Source organism: Equus przewalskii, chromosome 2, assembly GCF_037783145.1.
Source record: "Equus przewalskii isolate Varuska chromosome 2, EquPr2, whole genome shotgun sequence".
Taxonomy (NCBI): domain Eukaryota; kingdom Metazoa; phylum Chordata; class Mammalia; order Perissodactyla; family Equidae; genus Equus; species Equus przewalskii.
The window spans coordinates 65553937-65573862 of record NC_091832.1 but is presented as its reverse complement, the minus strand read 5'-3'; the positions used below and the strand labels follow the sequence as shown (position 1 = coordinate 65573862).

The 19926-nt window shown below is 42.0% G+C and overlaps 1 protein-coding gene across 1 annotated transcript in view; it reads left to right on the top strand.

The window, feature by feature from the left end:
* Positions 1–19926, top strand: part of LOC103554072 (ras and Rab interactor 1-like) — a 35987-nt gene that overhangs the window by 4875 nt on the left and 11186 nt on the right. The window contains exons 3-6 of the mRNA XM_070609408.1: positions 5794–5866; positions 7580–7637; positions 8205–8310; positions 17402–17586. The gene's annotated coding sequence lies outside the window, so the exon portion shown is untranslated. The remainder of the gene's footprint in view (positions 1–5793; positions 5867–7579; positions 7638–8204; positions 8311–17401; positions 17587–19926) is intronic.

The following is a 19926-nucleotide window of genomic DNA, read 5'->3' as shown; positions in this document are numbered from 1 at the left end:
AACGCAGTTCTAAGTCATATACATAAAAGGGAAAATGATAGCTGTTAGTCCAAAACTTCAAGTAGTCCCAAATCGGTTTTCTCTGGCAGAGAGATGTAAGTGGATGGGAAGGGAATCCATCCATTTTTGAAAGTGTCATCCTTGTTTGTGCTTATTGAATAGCCTTGACTCATGTTAGAGAGTCTGGAGAATGTGGCGGAATATGTAGTAAAGTAGCCGCTTGTTTTTCTACGTGTTGAACCACACGGCGTTTTGCTGGTGACCCATTCAGGCCAGGTGTCATTCTCCAGCACCTCTTTCCTAAATCCAGCCTCCTCTGACAGAGGGTGAGTGGGACAGTGGAAGTTCTGACCTTACCCCTTCCTGGAAGAGGACAATAAGTGGTGTGTAACCCTACATTAGGCTTTTTCCTTGTTCTGGGTGTCTAAAAGGGCACAATTAGAAAGGGGGATTTGGGGGGGTGGAAATGAAAGGGAGCAAATACTTCCACATCTTGCAACTTGCTGGCCACCGAGTACGAAGCTTCTCGAAAAGTCTGAGTCAGCATTAGGAAAATATTCCCTTCCTCATTATGGGTTTAGACTGAGCATCGATGTTGGTCCTTTGGAGGTATATGTGTACGAGTGTGGTCTAACCAGTTAGCCAGCTGCCAAAATCAGGAGAGCAGATGGCATGCCTGCCACTCACTTGGGGCAGATGACCCAGCTTGAAGGGTCGCACCCTTTCTGGACCTCCCTTTGAGACCACATCAGAGCCCCGCCCTCCTGGACAGTTTGCCGGCCTTCAACATTAATGCCCATCGCAGCTGAGCCTGTCGCTCCCCGGGGTTTCATTCCAGACAATGACTCAGATTTAGGGATGTGAATTATTGACAGGAGAAGGGATGAATCCAAGAATCACCTCCAGTGTGTAGGGGCTTTTTGAAAGGTGGGTGGATGTATGCATGGGAAGGTTAGAAGAGGGAACCTCTGGTGAGGGAGGTTTGAGAAGAGCCCCCGAGAGGCTGACTGGGGAGATGAGGTGAGGCCTAGAGGGGACCCCTCTGTAAAACTTGACTTCTCGGGTGCTTTTCCCTTGGATTCTGGAAAAGTTCTGTCTTGTACACGGCTTGAAGTTTTGTTCTTTTAGTTTATATTTTCCTCGGGAAGGAGGGAAGGCCAAACATCCGTTTTCCCACCATAGGCTGGAGGAGGTGGAAGTTGGGTGACCCAGGTAATCAAACTAACAAACAAATCACGGTTGACAAGTGGGAAAACAAACCCCCAGAGAAGCCAGGATGTTCTCCAGGAATGTGGCCCCAAGGACAATCCCTTGCCCCAACCCTTGGCAGGGATGCTCGACACCCACTGTGGAAAGCTGCTCGGAACCAGGGGCTCTCAGGCCCAGGTGAGCTTCTGCAGCTTCACGGTGACCTCAGCAGGAATTACCTGAGAAACCTGCACAGGGAGAGGTCCAGAGTGAACTCCGAAAGTCGGATTGTCATTTTCTGTGCTGGTGATTTTCGTGCATCTCTCTTTTTTGAGTAGTTGTTTACTAGAATTAAGAAGGAAGGAAAGGAAATTCTGCATTTTATCTTTTTATGTTGTGGATAAATGTGACACTAAAAGTCTTGGTATGGACACAAGGCTCTTGCCAGGGGAAGGCTGGGAAGAAGCCCTGAGGGGTGGCAGAGGCAGGGAGGGCAGAGGCCAAGGTGGATGACGGGAGTACAAGTCCTTTCAGCGGTTCAGGGGACTTACAGTGGCAAGAATTGGGAGAATACGATGCTGGCCTGGCAGAAGGGGGAAGGAGCTGGTTTTCATTTGGTAGGATTTGAAGGACACTGGGAAGCTAAGAAGGCCTGTGTTAGGTGGGTATCTGGCTGCACTTCTTGGTCCTTTCCCTCTGCTAAGTGAGGTTTGGATAGAGCAGGAAGCCTGCTGTCGGAAGCCTAGGCCCTTCTCTGATGGGCTTCCCTGATGGGCTGCATTGTAGGGAGCATGGAGGCCCTGGACATCCACAAGTGAATTGTTACCATGGGAAAGGACTGAAGTGGGGACTAAAATTTACTTTTGATTCTGTTACAATTGTGGCTTGAGCCAACCCTGGGAATGAAGTTTTCTGACAAAGTGAAACACTTCTTCCCCGTCAATATAGACACAGTCCAAATGTGCTAACCTTCGGTGTGATCCCCGCCTTCCATCTCCCGAGTGATGAATAGTTTCTACCCGTAATTACAGGAACAGTTGTGTTTGGTTTGTTCTCCATCATGGATGAGTGTGCTTATGAGTAGTTTTTCTCACATGTGGACCATGCTATGGCTATGATAGAACTGCAGTTATCCAGCTGAGGGAATAGGTTGCTTCGTTTGGACCACACCTGCTTTTCAGGCATATATAAACTCTGCAGCTTCTCTTTAGTAGTGTTTTCAATTTAATCTAGTATGTCTTCTGGCGCATATTAGATGCCAGTCAATTTTGTTGTATTACATGCTGGAAATTGGTGTTAGAACGACATATTGGAATATCTTGGAGGCAGGCATTTTAAAATACAAAAAGCATCAGCCACTTGGTTGGTCTGAAACACCATTCGGACTTTGGCCTCAGTCGGTATGATATTGATTCCGCTTTTCTTTCAGATGAAATGTTTCAGATCTGCTGCAAGTGCGTTTCTTCCTGATTTGGGTCAAATGGCAAAGCTGCTAAAAAATCGTGGATGAATGTATGGCCGAATGCATGAAAAATTTTGAAGGAGAAGATACTAAGGAATAGTTAGTGGCTATTTTTTCAGGATCATGGTTCATGAGGTCTCTGTTGTAATAAGTAGGCATTTCCGCTGTTAATTTCAATGAGTCTTCTCTTTTGCTTTCATAGGAATTTTAAAGGTAACTTGAAATTAATCATCCCTAAAACTTGAGAAGCGTTGTAATTGTATTTATGAACTAAATGGGCCTGTTTCCTTAAACTGAATAGAAATTAGGATTTGCTGCTCCCAATTATGGAATGTAGGGTAAGGTGGCTCAGAAGTGCAGCTAAGAATTGCTAATAAGCATAATGACATAGGCCAGCAGTGACCAGGAGAAAACAGCGTGAATATAAAAGGACTTCGCAGATCTGTCTTGATGTGATTGATTTCAAGTGATTTATAATTCTGTGTGTGTGCTTTGGCCTGTAGGACTAATTACTGAAAATGGGCTAAGCTTGAAGAGGAAATCCCCAGCCCATCTTCAAGAATCTTTGACTGTTACATGAATATTACATTTAATTACTTTAAAAGTCCACTATTGCTTATTGCCCATAGGAGGCAGTAGGTATGAATTCCCTCGGAGGAGAACTGCCTGTCATCTTTTAGCTGTTTACCAACCTAACTTGCCTAGCGCTGGACCCCATTCCTGGGGGCACCAGAAAAGGAGGAGAACCAAAGACAATTCTGGAGGTGTTAGTATTACAAAAGGACACCAAAATAGTCATTCATGGGACCATCACTCTCCCTCGTTTGACAACTCGGAGTTGTTGGCATTTGGAAGTTCCTATGTACTCTTTCCCATACTTGGTGCTTTTGATTCTAATGGTCTTCATCTGGTTTTCTCTGTCTCTTATTTTGGCTCATATATACTCTAACGCTGTTTATTTTTCTTGAGAGTATAATTTGCTTTCCTTTCATAATGTTATGAGAAGACTAATGGGGAAATGAGGAACCAGACTCATTACTGGAAGAATCCGAGAGACTTCTCAGATGCAAGCCAGGCCGTGGCCCTCTGACAGCATTCTTCAAAGACAGTTCCCAAAGACACATGCTTAAATGGTTGAACTGATTTATTTCTTATAAGATTCTGGCTTAGGCACACGTTTCCTTTAAATAGTAGTTGTTATCTAACTTAAAGTATTAAAAATGTGATATGACAGGCAAGTCAGGAACATAGAGGTTACATAATTCAAGCATTGCCAACTTTTGACCCACATTAAATAGACTTTTTTGGTATTGTGACATCTACTTACAAATTCATTTAATGGTTAAGAAATCACGTTGAGAATGCAGTACTACCAGCTTCAAAGAGGCTGCTGTATCATCAGATTCCTTCTTAAGCTTCCCTTGTTCGTCTCCCCAGCGTTCCCCAGGTCCCCAGCCCGTTCCTCCACCGGGGTCTCACTTCCTCTTGGAGAAGACCATGGTCTAAGTGGACCTCTCTGCAGGCAGTTCCTGGGGGCCAGGAGACCGAAAGCTGAAAGCACAGGACGATGGGGACCTTCAGGGTGCTCAAGGTTACCCTGGATCAGGAGTGTCCTGTCCTGCTTCATACTCTAGCTGTTTCCCGGTCCTTGTCTTCTGTCATCAGGGTTGAGGGTGATGGAAGAATGTAGTGGTCATTCGCCACTGCCCTTAACTACCCCCCAACCTCCCAACCCTTTAAGGCAGCACAAGGTTGGAGCCTGGTGTTGGGGCTGAAATGACTCTTCCACCATCCTCTTATTGTCCCTGCTTCACCAAGCAAGGGCTGATGACCCACTAGTTTCTAGTGCTGAGGCACTGTTACACTTGGCCTAGTCCTATTAAAGATGCCTGGTGTAGGACTATTTCCTGTTAGAAAAAAATGTGTTGGATGAGCCAAACACCACCAGTGTGGATGTTTATAATTAGTAGATTCTACCTTAATAATGATTGCTTGTATATATACACTCTTAATAAACAGTAGCTCCTTGGGGAAAAAAAAAGATACCTGTGTCTGTGGATAACTCTTGGGGATTTCCTTAGGCCCCTCAAAAGCCAGTGGGCCTCTCAGAGATGCATTTCTATCTGGAGTTGTGGTTAGAGCTATAAGTTCCTCGAGAGCAGCCTAGAGATGGGACCATGGAGTGGCAGGGGACAGGAATTTAAGAAGGGGGTATATATTTCTTCACTTCATACTCTTGTCCACTGAATGTAACTTTTTAAAAATTGAGATATAATTGACATATATTAGTTTCATGTGTACAACATAATGATTCTATATATGTATATATTTCAAAATGATCACCACAAATGTCTAAGTAATATCCATCACCAAACATAGTTAAAATTGTTTTTTCTTGTGATGAAAACTTTTAAGATCTTTTCTCTAAGAGTGTAACTTTTTAATGGCATCAATACCTTTAATATCAATAAATGCATATTAATGGTTTTGGGGTGAGAATATTTTTCATTTGTTGCATTAACTGTCAGGGTGGATCATCCTAAACATTCAGATGACTCTAGCTCATCAGCGGTGCCTAAAAGGAAGTGGGAAATTGGACAGTGTCGTATGAGCTTGAGTACGATTTGTTCTCACTGTCATCGCAAGAAATTAGCCATATAATTCATAAGTTTGAGAATGGATTAGATGCAATATTTTGGACCAGTGAAACTAATATTGCAAATAAGTGGGAAAATCAAGTCTAATGCATATGTTTTAATTTATTATAAAACAAATATGCCAGATTTGTCTAACAATTTAGGAACATTGCATAATTTATAGTGACAGTTCATTTACAAAAGAACTAAGATGCCTTTTTCTTTCAAGCTATAAAGCAAATTGGAGAGTGACTCTTACCCCATGAGTTATTTATGGTGGAAGATTAATAAAAACATTAAGCATGATAAATGAATTTTCAGTGACAGGATTGCAGCAAGAATAAATATCAGCAACAATAAAAATATAATGAATTTTACTTTTTAAATCAGTCTAAAGAATTTTACTAAACAGCAAATTAAGTGATTTTATTTTTATCTGGTACAACATTAAAATTGTTTTATTCTGAAAACTACATTTAACATACATTTCCTATCTTCCCAAACTAGGTAAAACTCCAGAGGATGGAGGCCCCGTCTCATGGTCTTGCAGCTTGTGCATGAGGATCTTATCCTTCCTATAGTAGGTACTTGCTAAATGTCTTTTGAATAAAATATGAACTTAATTTATACAGTTTTCAAATAAATTAGTCTATATTAGGAAAGAAGGTATGTGAAAGAATGGCAATGACTTCATTTTGAATTGTTATTTACCTAAAAAAAAAAGAAAGATGATTTGGTTAGAAACAAGTTGGTATTTGGGAAAGTGGCTTCTCATGTAGCGTTAGGTTCTTAAAATTAGTATACAGTAAAAATTAATCTAGAAAATCCTTTATATTGACCATAAAATTTAATATACTTGTTTGAGTATATAATCTATTTCCAAAGAGAGGAATGAAAGGAAATTCTCCAGGCAAATGTCTGGGCAGTCAGATCCATCTGTCTTGAAGATATCTGTGAAATTCCCAGATGAATGGAGAGATCCAAGGGTTTCTGCTTGCCCACAGGATTTCCTCCATCCTGTCTTAATATGTAATCTTTATTACTTTAATACATATTACTATGAGGATTAAACATAATAAGGGGTCACATTTTCTGAATCTTATATAGGGAAAGGTCAGATCTGAAGTCAGAGACTCAAGTGGCTTTTGTCTTATAAATAAGGTTTTTTGTGGTGTGAGGAGAAATTGGAAGTCCACAGCAATTCTTTGATTCAGTTAAATTATTGGAGAGTTGCTGTAGCTCCGTGCTGTAGCCATCTGGAGTGGGGTTGGTGCAGAGTGGGTTTTTCTTATTTTTATTTTTTTGAGGAAGATTAGCTCCTAGCTAACATCTGTCACCAATCTACCTCTTTTTGCTGAGGAAGATTGGCCCTGAGCTGACATCCATACCCATCTTCCTCTACTTTATATATGGTACGCCTGCCACAGCATGGCTTGATAAACAGCACATAGGTCCGCGCCCAGGATCCGAACCAGCGAATCCTGGGCCACCGAATTGGAATGTGTGAACTTAACCACTGTGCCACCAGACTGGCCCCAGTACAGAGTGGGTTTTGATCCAGCTTCACCCATTTGATGCAGGCCTGTCTAGTTGGTTACTGTTTTCAGATCACAATACACTGCAGCGTGACAGTAAACCAAGATACCATTTATGTTTGGAATTTAATCTCACTTTGTTCTGGTTTTGGGAAGACTATCCACCTGTTTTAAGATGGTCACTAGGGAAATTGCATAAGGCATAGAGGAGTAATGCAACCTGTCACCATTATTAGCAAAAATGTAAAATCGGGTGGGCAGTCCAAAGTTGATTCTATGTCTGAAGTTCATCATTAGTAATGTTTTTGGACAGTATTCTGTTCCATTTGTGTGAGTGCATTGTACATTTCTCAGCCTTTCCTTTAATGATATCCTTACTAATTTAAGTGCCATCCAAGGCCCTGTTTGTAACCTGCTTAAGGAACCTGGATGATCAAAGCCGATGCCAGATTTATCCTGAAACAACTTGGCGGTTTAGATGCCAGGAGCGCTGACTTAACTTTAGCCTCCAAACATCCGTGGCCATGATGGCTTCTCTTAGCAACGAGATTTATTCCTGATGATACGGTAGAGAGCTTCAGCTACAGAGTGGTTTTCTGGGGGTCGCAAGAGCGCTGATACTTGCCATATTGTTGAGTAAAAACTGATGGATGGAGAGCGTGCGTTCCATGAGCTCCAGGAATTTTTGTGCTCTTCTCATTTAATTACACTTAATATTTCCAACCTAGAGTGGAGTATAACAAGCCCCTTTCCAACAGGCCTGGTGTTCCATGGGGGCCCGTGTAGCTGGACCTCCACATGCTGACTTACTCAGGGGTAAGAGTCTTCTACATACTGCTTGTCCTGCCAGCATCCTCTGGCCGGCCTGCTGTGCATGCTTCTCTCCTCCCACCAGTGTATTCCTACCATGTGAGTTGCTCTTCATTACAAAATGGGCTGATTGATTGGTTCTTCCCTCGGTGCTATTGGTCTTGTGTATGAAAGTGCTGACTGGTGTATGAGTGTTCATGGTAAAGCTCTGTACACAAATGCACACAACATACCATCACTTTTGAGGTGATGTGGGCAGCACCATCTTAGCCCGAGGTGCAGATTCAAAACCGATTGGTTTGAGTCCTGTTGGGTTTGTGTGCCAACTGTACACTTGTGAGTAATTTATATGGGAGAGGACCTTGAAAGATGGGCAAAACTGGATAAATCCAGTGTTGTGCTATGGACTGAGTTGCGTCCTCCCAAAATTCATGTTGAAGGCCTGACCCCCAAAGTGGTGGTATTAGGAGGTGTGGAGTGGGAATTAATTAGGTCTTGAAGGTAGAGCCCTCATAGGGGAAGTAGTGCCCTTACACTAAGAGACATGAGAAGATCTCTCTCTCTCCCCACCAGGTGAGGATACAGCCAGAAGGCAGCCTCCTGCAAGCCAGGAAGAGAGCTCTCACCAGAACCCAGCCATGCTGGCACCCTGATCTTTGACTTCCCAGCCTATAGAACTGTAAGTGATAAATGTGTGTTGTTTAAACCACTCAGTTTATTGTATTTGGTTATAGCAGCCCAAGCTGACTGAGGCAGTATGCTTCCAGAAAGCATTTGGCTAGAACATGGTGTTATTCTTCAGGGTAATAGTCTTACCTGACTCATGTCTCCTAGTAGAGAGGAATCGGTTTACAGCAGGAGAACTGATTAACAATTTAAGAAGGGGCCGACGTTGGTGTCACGTTAGTGGGATGTGCTGCCGTGATGAGGGACTGGGAACTTTTCCTTTCGTAAGGATGCAGTTCAATGAAGCTTTCAGAACAGAGCATGGTGTGTTGCCATGGAGTAGTTTGTACAGGGTATATATGCAGTTGTGGTTCGACAGTAACCATAGCATGTGTATGTCTTTTGAAGAAATGGTTCTGGTTTTTCCTGTTTGTTTGGGGATACTGTAGGATAATTCAGAAAATCTCTTACAGAAAAGGCCTGTGTTTATTTTTTCTCACTAAACTTCTTAGATTCTGATTTTTTTCTTTTAAAATTTTCTTAAAAATGAATTTGTTGGGGTTGGCCCGGTGGCACAGTGGTTAAGTTTGCACGTTCCACTTCTCAGCGGCCCGGGGTTCACTGGTTCGGATCCTGGGTGAAGACATGGCACCGCTTGGCAAAAGCCATGCTGTGGTAGGCGTCCCACGTATTCTTCAGCAAAAAGAGGAAGACTGGCAGTAGTTAGCTCAGGGCTAATCTTCCTCAAAAAAAAAAAAAACCCAAACAACAACAACAGAAATGAATTTGTTAAAAATTTTAAATTTTGTGAGTCCTTCCCTGTTCCTGCTTCTTTTCTTGTACTGCATTTCTCTGTGTAAAAAACTTGTAAGGAGTTTTGTGCTTGAATTTCTCTAGAAAAATTTATTTACTCAATTGATTTTTATTTCTCTTATTTTTGGTACCCCTTGTTTTCCTGTCATATGTTTGGCTCTTATCATAGTTTTTTCTGTCTCTTTTATTTTTTCAGAAGTTCTGTCACCTTTAGAGATTACACAAGCACAAGATAGAAACACAGAAAAGAAAAAAATGTTTTCCACCAAGTGAGTTTTCCTGCAGAGGGAGTTATATTGTCAGGGCGCCTGCCTCAGGGACAAGTGGTCAGCAGATAATGAGTGACAAATGAGAACTTTTCCCCTCCTTTTCTCTGCCGTTTACACTGATCAGTTTACCTTTGATGATCTGCCATATGTAAAGGGTGATGTTGTGGCAGATGAAGCGTTTCAGTTTGAAAGCACATGTCGTTCAAGCACAAGCAAGCAGCATTTCCACCACGCATCTGAGACCTTACAATTCCATGAAAGTAGACTTTATGGAAGGTGCAACTGTCCACACAGTTTGTAATATACATGTTGGCCAGGTCGTTTTGTTTTGTCACCTCAAGTCCTTTTTGGAAATAGGGGTGTCAAGTAAGTAAGTTACCAAATAAACAAAGAGATATGGATGGTTTTTCAGATCAGCATAGTACTGTCACTGAAGATGGAGAGTCGTGGTTGTGAGGATCAGGGTCAGGAACATTCTGGATCATCTTTCAGGTTGGCGGTCAGAGCTGAAAGCCCAGTTCTGTCACACAAGGTGGTCCGTATGCCAACTGATGCACTGTTTGGCTAAGAACAAGAAGAGACTCAAGGAAGACAGTGTGAATACCTAGAGTCGGGCTGATGTTCCAGATCAGCTGATGACTGACAGAGCAGTGGTGCAACGAGCCCTCCACGTGAGGTGGAACCTGGAGAGGAGCTTCATCTGGCCCCTTTTGCTGTTTCACGGGCCTCTACCAGCAGCCACACTTCATTTTAAATTGGCAAAAGAGGATTTACCCAGGGTCCTTGAATTTATACAGCCTCTGCATGAAACAGGTTTTTTCCTCCTCATCTGCAATTCTAATGGACTGACTACATCTGAATACTTATGTTGGATTTCAGTGTATGTGTTTATACATACAGAATATTGAGATGAAGGTAGTGAATTTTGGTTGATGGATGTTAAGTTTGCTAGGGTTGCCGTCACACAAACTGAGTGGCTTAAACAGAAACTTATCTCGTAGTTCTGGAGGCTAGAAGTCCAACATCAAAGTGTCGGCAGGGCCATTCTCCCTCTGAAGGCACTAGGGAAGCATCCGATCCAGGCTTCTCTCCTGGCCTCTGGTAGTTCCCTGGCTTGTGACAGCATAACTCCAGGCTTCATGTGGCATTCTCCCTGTGTGCGGGTCTGTATCTAAATTTCCTCTTTTTATAAGGACATTAGCCATATTGGGTTAGTGGCCCTAGGACCATACTCCAGTGTAACCTCATCTTAACTAATTACACGTGCAATAACCCTATTTCCACATGAGGTCACTTAAACATATGAATTTGGGGGTAACACAATTCAGCCTATATCAGTGTAATTGGCATGAAGAAAATCAAGTTATGGAGGGTTAGCACCAGTAGGGTCTTGGAAGATCTTTGGGTGCAACCTTATTATTTTGCATATGAGCTCAGTGGACAGTAAAAATGTATTATTTTAAAAATTAAATTAGGTAAAGCTTCCTCCAAATGTTCCATAATAATTAAAGCTCCTTTACGTTTTCTTCTCTCTCTCTCCCACCTGAAATGGCCCCTGTCTTCTTTCTCTCTCCGAATCCCCCTCATCATCCCAGCTCCAGCTCACCTTCATCACCGTTAGGAGATCTTCCTTAGCTGTTCTCCCTGGCAGAGACCTTGCCCAACTCTGCACCTGTAATCTGCACCACCAACCTTTAGGAACTTGGTCCATTCTGTCTCCTGATTTTTTCTAAGTGACATTTGAAATGTATACACCATCTTTTGTTATTTATCATGCCATGCATTTACTAGACTCCTGGCACTTGGAGATTAAAAATTTTCTGGTTCTGTTATTAAAAGGATCTCTGATACTTAGGCACATGAAACTTTTCTGAGATACAGGTTTTATTCATCTGAATCTTGGAGAGTGGATGTGTGCATGTGGAGGTTGGGCTATGGAGTGAGGTGGTAATGAGTAACTGAGTTATTGAGTGCCTCGCTGACCACTAGTTACCCCAAAATCAAACTAGCTGCCATTTTCCCCTTTGATAATGTAAGCCTTCTGTTGGGAATGTATGTGCAATTATGTATTCAGAAATTTTAGGAAGTTTCTAAAGACATAAGAGTCTTTCTCGCTTCTCTGTAACAAGGTCATGTGCTCCCAAAAGGCAGGAACCCTCTCTTTCCTTCTTAGTGCCCAACCTGCTGTGGGGCAAGGCATGCTTGTTAATTTGTTACAGTAGGAAGTGAAGCCAGAGATTGTCTGAATGTAAGTAAAGTGAATAAAGAAAAATATGTTATCTTAGCATAATAGACTTAGCAAATATTTTGAGAGTAAACATAAATTTTCCATCATTATCCGATGGAGTTTGCCATTTTAATTTTGACTAGTATATGAAATATTTTGAATATTATAAAAATTGCAACCACAGATGAACTTTTCTAAAAACTTGAAAGTAAATGTAATATTTCTCTAGAATGAATGGAAACTTAAACATTTTTAAGAAATTAAGTGAGACTTACAGGACTATACAATGTAAAATTATATGGATCTCCCATAAGAAGGCAAAATATATTACGTGTCTTCATGGGAAAATCAAAATTTAGATATATTACTTTCCCCCATTATGACTTAGAATGGTCTATATATTATACTTTATATCTAGTATGCAGAAATATGTCTTGGTGATGAATTCACTTAATACCTACATGTATTATCTTGTATTCTTATAGTTGAATGAATAGTTTTAGTCAACATTAGTTGTGAAATTCTAGGTTATGGAATGATTAAATAATATTGTCTTCACAATTCTTGCTAAGTATGAGATATATTTGGATTTTGTAATAATATCCCTCAGAATCAAAATTTTACTGTAATTCATTCTGCAAGCCTTTAAATAAATCATTATGAGGTAAGCCTGCCACCTGCTGGTCAAGATGTGTTACTTCCCTTTACGTTTCAAAAAGCTTGGCATTTTTCATTACAGCATAGGAATGGAACACAATTTGAAGCAATCCTACATACAGACTTTTTAAGACTTCCTCAGTTGTCACAAATTATTGAAACTTGAACATTCTAACAATTGGAATTCCCACAAGCCTTTCATGTTTATTCTTCCCTGTTGATGACCATCAGTTAACAAATCTACGGCTGTATATTTCTGAGTCTTTGATACAGAGCCTGGGTTCGGTTCAGGGTTCTTTCTCTTGAGCGATTGTGAACCAAGAATCTGTCTGTGTTACTACACAAAGATGGGGTTCTCTGCCCAAAGCACAAAAACAGCCAAATATTACGGCATCAGCTTTTGAGAAAAGAAGAAAGCTTCATTGAGAGGTCAATCCTCAAGGAGACAGGAGGTAAAAGCTCTCAATCTGTCTCCCCAATCTAGGGCTTGGGGCAAAATTTATGAGACAAAGGGCTGGGCTGTCTGAAGTGTGGAGAGAGATACTTGGAGGTGAGGAGAAGTGAGGTAATTGATGAGCTGCTCAAGCGTAGTCAAGCTTCGTGGCTCTTCATGGGCTTCATGTTCACAAAATGGTGGGGGTAACATGACCTGAGGGTGGAGTTTTTGGCCCCTTGACATCAAAAGGGCCACTTATTTGGCATGTGTAGCTGGCCCAGTTGATGGGTTGGTGCTCTCAACCAGCCTGAACTCGACAAGCAGTCGACTCTCAGTTCCTGAAAAACAACTCTCAGTTACTCTGTTGATAAGATGGGGCCAGTTGAACTGCTCCTAGAAGGCAGGTGGTTACATTTAAAGGCGAGAGGTCCCTGAGTGCTGCTGGGCCTGCTGCAGAACTGTGCTCCTCTGCCTTTTCTTTTCCTGACCACTATTTCACAAACACGCCGGTAATGCTGCTGTGCCCGCTTCTGAAACCCCCGCCTGCGGCCGCCTCCCACTCCTCTCGCTGGCCCTCAACCTAGCCCTGGGGTCATCCATTACTCAGGTCATGCCAGGACCTCATAATCCTGCCTCCAGTTGTTTTGAGCATTAAATTAGGTAATGCATGAAAAGCACTTAGCTTCATTATTGTTATTCATTAGCCTTCTAAGATTCTACTATCTGTGTCTGTCATCAGTAGTTAGAATATTCGCTGAGGTATAACAATGTGACTTTTCCCTCAGCTGTATTGCCAAATCCATTTGTAATCCTTGTTTTCTTCCCTTTTGTACCTCGAAGTCTCCCTTCACTGGCAGACAGACTTTGCAATCACAGAGACTGGGAATTTAGCCCATCACCATTAACAGGGCAGCAATCATCTGGAGGCTGGACAGAAATGCCCCTGTGGGTCCTGCGAACATTTGAAGCTTCTCCAGCTTCACTGGTTAATTATTCTGCACTCATTAAACCTAACTTGGTATTTGCTAGAAAGAGGGGATAATCATTATGACTATTTCAGTAAAGAAGAGCAAGTGAGGTAATTAGTTCAATAAATGTTAATTAAGTGTTAACCATATACAGCTACTGGGAGAGGTGCTGGGAATACAAGATCAGGAAAACGGTCCTGGCCAGAAGCAGTTCCCCAAAATCTCTTAACTGCTTTAATCCCAATGACAAGGAACAAAGTAATTTCCCTGGCTATTATATAAAGCACATTTGGATTTCCCAAGGTTTCTTTTTTACCTTTTTAGGTCTTTTAAGCTTCAAGTGCTTGAAATTTCTCATGTTCACCTTCTCTCCTCAGTAGAGTTGACAGGTATGTCTGCTGGATGGGCCCTTGGCTATCCTGGATAAACAGCGTTCACAGTGTAAATTAAGCATTTGGCAATCACAGTCATCTTTTTAAACGTGTTATTTAGCAAGTGCTTGCTACGTGAAAAGTGTTCCCTAATTACTGAAGATAATTTTTAAGTTGTCAGGGTATCGTTTAATTTCAAAATAGTAATTGCAATTTGGGAACAGTAGACAGGATGTGCATCGTTTGGTATTCTTGGGAATAGGAGAAGGTGGAGCAATGTCTGGGGACTGAGGCTGATACCTAAGAACTTTCTATTTCTTACATCTGAGCCCCTTGGAACTCAGAGTGAGCCTCGGGCCGGGCCATGTCGGTGGCTGAATCATTAGAGAGGGATGCTGATAACTATTTTTACTTATAGAAGGAATGCACGTTCTTTTCAGCTAATCAGTAAAAAGATACAGGGGACAAACCCTCACCTGTAATATCATGACACAGAGGTATTGCCTGTTCACATTTTCATGTATGTCACCAGGCTTTTTACAATGAACACAGCTGCGTGCAAGTCTTTTCCTCCCATTTTCTCTTAAACTCATTCCAATCAGCTTTTCAAACCCCCTCTGCTGCACAAAACTGCTTTTGTGCAGGTCACCAATGACCTGTGCTTTGTGTAATCCGGTGGGTCAGTTCTCAGCCCTCGGTTAATCGACTGATCAGCAGCATCCGGCCTACCTGGTCATTCTCCCCTAGTTGGTGCCCTTTCTTCTCTGGCTTCCAGAGAGCTACACCGGCCTGGCTTTTTCTGCCTCGTTGGTTCCTCTTCAACCCACTTGGTCTCTTCTTTCCTGCAGCCTGTGCATGTTGGTTTGCTCCAGGCTCAGTTCTTGAACTTTTCTCTCTCCATGTTTGGTGGTCATTCAAGCTCAAGGTTTAAATGCTGTTGTTTGCTGATGACTCCCCTCCAGTCTCACTGCCAGCCCTGACCTCTCTCCTAAACTGCAGATGGATGTTTCCAACTGCCTACTCCTCATCTCCATTTAGATGTTTTATCCAGACGACAGAAGACATTCTATGCATTCTGAGTACGAAGTGTTTGAATAAAGGAAATTGGAAGTTTAAACAATGCTGAGAAGGCCTGGGGGAGGGGCAGTTTAACAAGTTGTCTCTTCTGTTTCAGCTGCAGCAAGCATGCATCTGGAAGCCACCGCAGATTTCAGGTTCTTCCCACCAACTCTCTTAGGCTACAGTAGTAAAGTCCTGAAGATGCTGTGAATAACAAGCACCCACCACCCGCCACTAACTATCCCAGACGTGGGCAGTTTTCACAAAGCTCACTCAGAAGCTCCTTCCAACCTCACTTTGGCTACAACTACTTCCAGAGATTAAGGGCCTCAAATCTCAGATCTTTCATTGGCTGACCCTGATGCAGAAGGGAATTCTGGGAAATGTAGTTCCCTGCCTCTTCTCAGCAGATCTTTTACAAGGGGGTGCCACTGATAGTGAATTGAAAACAATCTAGCTCAGACAGCTGGTTAACACATCCAAAACTATAGTCCAGTTCTTTTTTGTTTTTGCTTTTTTTTTTCAGGAAAATTGACCCTGAGGTAACATCTGTTGCCAATCTTCCTCTTTGAGGAAGATTGTTGCTGAGCTAACATCTGTGCCAATCTTCCTCTATGTGGGACGCCATCACAGCATGGCTTGATGAGCAGAACTGGGTCTGCGCCTGGGATCCAGGCTGGGAACCCAGGTCACCAAAGGGGAGCCCCTGAACTCAACCACTATGCTACCAGGCTGGCCCGTCCAGTTCTCTCTTTCTAAACTGACTTCATCCTCTGCCTTCATCTTTGTTATGGTCAACTCCATCCCCTAGTTGCTTTGACCAAAAACCTTGGTTTTCAATTCTTCCCTTTCTTTCACACCTCATATTCAACCTATTAGGAAATCCTATTGGCTCTATTTTTTAAAATCTGAACACCACCCTCTCCTAACCGCTTGTTCTTGGGTCTCAGCTGCCATCCTCTCTTGCCTGGATTAACCTTTGAACAGGCCTCCTTGCTTCTCCTCCTGTTGCCCTCAGTTCAGCAGCCAGTGCCATCCTCTCAAACAGGAGATCATCTCTCTCCTGGTCAGTGTAGCCGCCTCTGACACAGGAAGGGTTAATAATCACTGGAAAAAGCTTGCCAACAAAATGTGACCCGGAGGTGAGAAGGCCGGTTAGCCAACGACGGGTAAGACCTCGGGGACGGGGTTGGGGGGCGACCTAAGACAGGTGGCGGCCACCCGGGGGCACAGATGGAGAAACGATATCGATATTGGGAGCAGGAGGGGCCGTTGCCTAAGAGACCTTGCCCGCTCCGAGATAAAAATATACGAGCACAGCAATAACATGATAACATCAAAACAGACGCCAAGGGAGGGCTCCTTGAGAAATCACTAAGAATTCTTGGCATTCACTAATTATTTCATCCAGAACACCTGTGTATGTCTAACAGATGTAAGCTATGTATATATTGAAACGCTGGTTACAATAAACTCAGAGTGGCCATCAGCCCTCTCCGCATCTATCCTGATGTGTACATTGGATTGCAACACTGACAGTCAGAATCCCACGAGGGCTGCCCACCCCTCATAGAGTGAAAGCCAAAGTCCTTACAATGGCAACAAGAGGCTCTCTAGCTGTACCACTCTCCTCTCCTAATGCACTCCCTCTTGTTGGCTCTCCTGCAGCCATATTGGTCTTGGCTATTTCTTGAAGAGGAGAAGCTCAAAACTCCCTTGGGGCCTTGCTCCTCCCAGATGCTTGCTCGGCTAACTCCCTCGCTTGAGTCTTTGCTCACCATCCCAGAGGACTAGGCCAACCTCCCTTTTTAGAACTGCAACATGCTCCTCAGCACTTCCAAACCCTTTTCTGCCAATCCCTCTCCGCCTACCCTCCATCGCCTTTTTTACCTTCTAGCATACTATATAATGTTCTTACTTATTATGTTTCTTACTTATGGTCAGTCTCCTGTGCTTGAATGTAAGCTCCAAAATAAAGAATAAGGATCTTTATTCACTGATGTATCACAAACACTTAGCACTGTGCCTGGAAATGTAGGCTTTCAATAAATATTGCTTAAATATATGGATATATGTTTTTGTTAGGCAAAAAATTTTGACATCATATTGCATAAACAGATTTATAAAAACTCTTTTGTCTAATATTTCTTGAATATTTTCCCATGTCAATAGACATACAACTCAGATATTTTTTTAAACCACGTTGTATGCCACTGTATGGTAATTTTCATTAGTTTAATGTTTAATTACTTGATTAATTAAGTAATCTGTTTACGTTTTAATGGTAATATCTTTTTTTAACAGCTTTATTGAGATGTAATTCACATACCATAAAATTCACTCATTTAAAGTGTACAATCCAATAGCAACACGTATTGAGAGCCTGATGTCTGTCAAACACTGTCATAGCCTCCAAGGATACAGCTGTGGAGAAAACGGACACAGTTCCTGTCGTGATGGGGATTATGGTTTGGGGGAGAAGGAGACAGGTAAACATTAACTAATAATTGTACAAATAATTACTTATTATTGTGGTAAGTGCTACAAAGGAAAAGAGCTAGGGTGCTATGGAAGTAACTAACAGAAGGCCTTACCTGGTCTTGGGGCCCCGGGCAGGGTTCCCTCAGAAAGTGAAATTTAAACTGAGCCCTACAGGATGTATAGGAAGTAGGACCACGTTGGGACACTGGAAGGAAGGTGGCTGTGCCTGGACATCTGGGTTGTTTCATTCTTTCACTAATATGTGCTGTCATGAAGGTCCTTAAATTGTTTCATTAAGATAAATTCTTGGAACTAAAATTGCCAGGTCCAAATGTATGCAGGTCCACCCTCCTTTCCTCTTTTCCTTCTCTTCTTTCTTAAATTTTTGCTGTGTATTTTATTTGTAGCACTTAACACTATGTAAAACACTTTAATTAAGTAATTTCTTTATTGTCTGTCTTCCCTCACCAGTCCTTGCCCCAAACGTAAGCTCTGTGAGGTCAAGAATTTCCCTGTTTTGTTTACTGCTATATGTTAAGTGCCTAAAATAGGCACTCAATAAATATTGCCTGCCTGAATGAATAAAATGAGTAAGTGGAATTTTAAATCCTGAAGCTTAAAAGTAGGGTACCTGTAAAGGCATGCTAATTGATACATACGTTTTAAAAATGACATTCTTCAGGTTACCAGTGGGTTCCAGAGAAAGGAGTTATGGTTCTTGACTTCAGGGAACTTAAAATCTTAATAAACACACATCACCAGTTTAAAATTAGATGTTTAGTTGATATTTGATTTTCATTAGGCTTGAATCTCCAAAGATTTTAATTAAACCTACTTTTGATACAGTTAATAATGGTCACCCACTGAAGATTTAATTAGCATTTGAAAAGGAATATGAGGATATACCTTGCTATATGAGTATTGTAGGGGAAGCATTAAAGACTTTCTTACATGCAGTGGAGGAGATTCCTAAAGGAGACAAATAAATATTCAAATTTAATCCAAAGAAAACTATGCCAAGTGACAACTGTTCCATTTTAGGCCAACTTGAAATAACCATATTGAATACCAGGACCAAATGCTCTGGCTGCTTCAGCTCACTGTGTGCCATGAATGGTGACACCATGGCTGCCACACAGAAGCTATGTAAACTAACAGGAGGAAAATTAAACCTATGTAATTGACCAGATCCAAGTTGACTATGGTTGTGCGGATACGACTTAGTTTGAGTTTCCATTACACGGTAGTTGCTCCCTTGCTGTCCCTAGATATTTTAATTTCTTTTTAGGAACCTCTGCTTATCCAACTGAAAAAAGTGTGACTAGTTTGTGTAAGGTATTAAAAAAAAAATGTATTTTTAAATTATGAACGTAAAGAGCCATGTTATAGAATATTTTGAAAGTAAGAAAACATTACCCAATTGTAGTCTTTTTGGTAGATATCGTCTTACTTTTGTACATAGTTGTAATTAGAGTATATGTATACTTTTATACCCTGATTTTTCATTCCATATTATAATCACTTTAACGTAATGCTTCATAAAATGAATGATACTGCTTCATAATGGTGATTTAGTGGTGGCCTAAAACTTAGCTTTAAGTGGATGAACCGTAATGACATAACTATTTTCCTATTGTGAGAACTTTAGTCACAAAACCTCTACCCAACCCTCACGCCCAGCTTTTTGCTGTTTTAAATTACAATGACTATCTTCATACTTTTTAGTTCCTTCCCTATTTTGGGTAACTGTTTACTATAAATGTCTAGAAGTCAGATTCCTGGTGGGTGGGAAAGGATGACTCAGCAGATCTCGGTCACTCAGACCATGCACTTGCCCCAAACAGGGCTTTTTTCATGACTGGCCCTTGCCTGGCTACTGGGAATTGAGCTCTTGGAATATTCTGACTAAGAGAGTTCTGCTTCCCTGGGGTCTTCAGCCATGCTATGAGAGTTTTTCCAGATAGTTTCTACTAAAAATGTGATTCACGGTGAACACCTGCTTTCCCTTTGTGGGTGTGGAGCTTCAGTAACTGAGGTCAGCCCTGCAGACACTGTAGGTGTCTGTGCCTGATGCCCAGTAAAAGCCCTGGACAGCCAGGCACTGGTTGACAACACTTTGCATGTGTTGTCACATATCATGGCTGAAGGAATTGAGGGCATCCTGTGTGATTGCTGGGAGGGGACTCTTGGAAGCTTGAGCCTGGTTTCCTCCAGACTTTGCCCCATGCACCTTTTCCTTTTGAAATTTGACTCTGTCCTTTTGCTGTAATAAACTGCAACTGTGAATACAGCTTCTGGGTCCTCTGAGTCGTTTTAGCAAATCCTCAAGCCAGAGGGTGGTCTTAGAG